Below are 4,482 nucleotides of genomic sequence, written 5' to 3'. Positions count from 1 at the left end.
CAACCACCATTCCAGAGGACATGCGTCCATGCTGATGACGGGTTCTGCTCGATAACAATCCAAAGCAGTGTGGACCGACGAATGTTCATTTTCATCATCTGAGTCAGATGCCACCAGCAGGTTGATTTTCTTTTTTGGTGGTTCGGGTTCTGTAGTTTCCGCATCGGAGTACTGCTCTTTTAGGACTTCTGAAAACATGCTCCACACCTCATCCCTCAGATTTTGAAAGGCACTTCAGATTCCTGGGTCGAGTGCTGTAGCTATCTTTAGAAATCTCACCTTGGTACCTTTTTTTGCCTTTTGTCAAATCTGCAGCGAAAGTGTTCTTAAAATGAACATGTGCTGAGTCATCATCCGAGACTACTAGAACATGAAATATATGGCAGAATGCAGGTAAAACAGAGCTGGAGACATACAATTCTCCCCCAAGGAGTCATGAATTTAATTAACATTTTTTAAATGAGCGTCAGCATGGAAGCATGTCCTTTGGAATGGTGGCTGAAGCATAAAGGGGCATACAAATATTTAGCATATCTGGCATGTAAATACCATGGGAATGCCTTGTTTTTGAGTGAAGTTAAGTAACAAAACAAAAGAAAATCTACTTTGTAAGTTGCACTTTCAGGATAAAGAGATTGCACTACGGTACTTGTATGAGGTGAACTGAAAAATACTATTTTTTAAATAATTTTTACAATGCAAATATTTGCAATAAAAAATAATATAAAGTGAGCACTGTACACTTTGTATTCTGTGTTGTAATTGAAATCAATATATTTGAATATGTAGAAAAACATCCAAAAATATTCATGAAATTTCAATTGGTATTCTATTGTTTAGCAGTGTGATTAAAACTGTGATTAATCACAATTTTTTTGAGTTAACTGTGATTGACAGCCCTAAAAATAACCATCCAATCCTCCACATTGTATTGCTTTGCAAAACCTATATTATTCACACACGAGTCACATGAACAAGTAGGATGGCTACGTTTCCTTTTGCTAAGCAGGCAGCGCTGGTCAGAAAAGGGGACAGCAGGACTTTCTTCAAAAGCAATAAAACTTTCATAACTGGAACATTAGCAAGTCCATGGAACTGGCTCAGAAGCAAGACGACATTTCTGCTGGTTAGACTGAATCCTGGGCAAGGAGGAGGGGAATTTTACACACAGCACATGTACAATAACCGCTGTTTCAGGCCAATCCTGGTTTATGTTCTGACCAGGGCACAGGAGGTGGTTGGTAAGAGGGCCAACAGGACTGAAACTGCCAGGTCTAGAGCAGCTAACATCGCGAAAGCTGGCTAGATAACATTTTTCAAGCACAATACAGGAGAGAAAAAGCTTTAGCTATTATTCTCCTCCTCCTTTAGTGACTGTTTAAACAAGCCCCAGGAAGTTCCACAGGCGGCTGCTGAAAGAGGAGTGACTAAGGCACCAGGGAACGGAACAGTATTTTCACCCTCACTCCCCCGGGAGAAAAAAGGAGATTGACAAGGAGGTAGGCAGTAAGAGGAGCCTGGAGTCCAGTTTTGTTTTCAAAAGAAACTGCTACCTAGATGATCTAGAAGTAGCACTTGTTGACCTGCAGAGAGCACACTCCAGGTTGTGCCTAGAAGAAGGGCATTAGCACCCAGACCATGATGGGGATTTATTGCAGGGATTCTTGCCTCCACCAAAAGGGGAAAGTCTCTTTAGTAAAATAGAAGGACTCTTAACCAAGCATATTTTGAGATCAGAGAACTTCTGTTCCAAAGGATTTTATTTCCATAGCTGCTGCTTCAACCCAAAGTAGAACAGAACAGATTAAAACTAAAGTAAAAATGGCATCTTTGTCCATCTCCACTCTCAGCTTCCATCCCATAGGGCTGGATGGCAGTTGTATGAGCAGTTGGACTAAAAACCAGAAACCGGAGCAAGCCAGTGTGCCTGAATGTACAGTAATGATCTAAATGACAGCGAATGTGTAGCTTGCTGGGGAAGGGTCCTGCCTCATTATATGAAGAACGCTGCCATTTCAGGTGCAGCACTGCAAATTTCATGGCCAAATGGTGCCCATACAAGCACAAAGTCCATGAAGATTCGAGCTGTAGTTCTCTTTCTACAGACACTTTCTTCTCAGCGACAGACCTGGTTCTGCCACCAGTCAGATCCAAGGAGCCACAGAACTTCAGCTCATACGCTGGCAGAAACCTCCCCTGTGATGCTGTAGTTTGGCCAGGCGAGCTCTACTGCAGCCCCATGCTCAAGGGCACACAGGGAAGGGCTGAACCAATGTTTCATTTTCTCGGCTGCTCGGAAGTTTTCCTGATTTGATAACATTTTTCAAGCAGATGAAAGAAAGGACTAGAAATCTAGAGTGCTCACAAGCATAAACAATGCTTGAGAAGCATGGAGCATTCTGACATATACAGCTCAGGGACTGTGGGGTTTTTTCACCTTCCTCTGCGGGGTGGATAGCCTAATGGGATCATCTGAGCACGTCTCACCTAATCAATTCCCTGCCATTGCAGGGGCAGCGGTGGCACCTCAGTTTCTTCTGTTTTCTGCCTGGGGCACACAATGGTTCAGTCTCTCCCCACTGAAATCATTTAGTCAACTCATTAAGCACAATACGGATGAAATGTAATAGCCTGTGAAATACAGCAGGTCAGACTAGATCCCTGGGGTAGTTCATACTTTAGTTCAGCCCGTTTTCTTGCCCACAGTAACTAGACATTTATGTTTAGATGAAAAATGCATCCCTCGTCTCCAATTTTCAACAGGCTATCTACCGCTGCAGTGTACAGAATGCAATGCACAGAAATACACCCAGTGCATTGGGCGAGAGGAATGTTGTGCTTATTAGTGATTCGTTTTGTTTTTTTTTAAACAAGATATCGTTGCATCAGTTACAGAACACTGAACTGGTTCCCAGAAAGACACAAAACGTGTGTACATTATGGCAGATCGGCAGCATGACGACCAGACCCCTGGAAATCCGGGAATGCTTTAGACTGCTACAGGAAGCTGGGGGCAGGAGCGCTAGTGAAGGTTGTTGAAAGTGGACTCCTCCCAAGTTCCAGAGATAACTATTCTGTGACAGAAACCTGTCCACTGGCGGGAAAAAAACGGTGATGTTACAATGAGACACTGCTTTCCTTATTCCACACATTTAAAAGTGGGTAAAGTTCTGTGGCTAAGTCGTCATCATGTCTCATTCAGCTGTTTCCTCTAACTGTCCTTCAGGTGCAAAGATGCTTTTCAGAGTTGACAGGCAGCAGGGGTATATATAAAGGATATCCCTTCCTCCAAGGCTGCAGGCCAGGAATTTCCTTTCATTTCTGGGCAGAAAGCTTTAGGAACACCACTCCTCCCCTTTCCTCCACCCCAGTGGCTGTAAGTTTGAGGTTTGCTGCGCTGGTTCCATCCATCTCTGTGATGTGTTGTGTGAGGTGCATGTTATTAGCCAGGATGGGCAGGGATGGTGTCCCTAGCCTCTGTTTGCCAGAAGCTGGGAATGGGCAACAGGAGATGGATCACTTGATGATTCCCTGTTCTGTTCATTCCCTCTGGGGCACCTGGCATTAGCTAGTCGGAAGACAGGATACTGGGCTAGATGGACCTTTGGTCTGACTCAGTATGGCCGTTCTTATGTTCTTATCCCAATGCTAAAAAACCACCTGTCCCACACAGGAACTGGCCAGGCTGCATTTCAATTTCCTTCTAGAAACCTTGTCAAAGTACCAGCTACAGAGCACCAACGGGGAGGGAGACTGAAACCAGCTTGCCAGGACAGACTGGCCGTGCAAGCAAAGTCTTATGGTTTTTCGAGGTTGGACCTGTCAGAGAGACTACTCGGATAAAGCACAGAACGTCTTCTACAGATACAGATCTACCGAGGTATATCCCTGCTCCCCAACTGAAGGCAAGGGGATGAGAGAGTGGTTCCTAAAAAGTGGTAGAAAGAGGAAGAAAAGTGGAGGTTAAACTAGATATTTAAAAGCTTTCTACTGAACAGTATTTCTCTGCTTCTGGGGTGCAGCACTCAGCATTCACTGGGAAAAGTCAGCAAGGGAAAGGGAAAGGCCTTTCAAAGACATGCAGGAGGTGTGGAACCAGACTCGGAAACAAGGGAGCAGCAGCAGCAGCCGAGCCTGAGGCAGGAAGAGCCACGTTGGGTTAAAACTGTCGTTACCTTAAAAAAGGAACTTGGCAGCGGCGATCGTGCCCTTCCCTGTGAGAGCTACGCCCCACCTCTGCAGAGGGGTCAGTTTCCATTTGGGAACAACAAAGAGTCTGGTGGCACCTTAAAGACTAACAGATTTATCTCTATGCATCCGAAGAAGTGAGGTTTTTACTCACGAAAGCTTATGCCCAAATAAATCTGTTAGTCTTTAAGGTGCCACCAGACTCTTTGTTGTTTTTGTAGATACAGACTAACACGGCTACCCCCTGATACTTTCCATTTGGGGACCACTCAACTCACACTGCACCCCTCTCCA

The sequence above is a fragment of the Trachemys scripta genome, chromosome 23 (genome assembly GCF_013100865.1).
Source record: "Trachemys scripta elegans isolate TJP31775 chromosome 23, CAS_Tse_1.0, whole genome shotgun sequence".
Taxonomy (NCBI): domain Eukaryota; kingdom Metazoa; phylum Chordata; order Testudines; family Emydidae; genus Trachemys; species Trachemys scripta.
The sequence above is the reverse complement of the archived record's forward strand: the minus strand, read 5'-3'. Positions refer to the sequence as shown.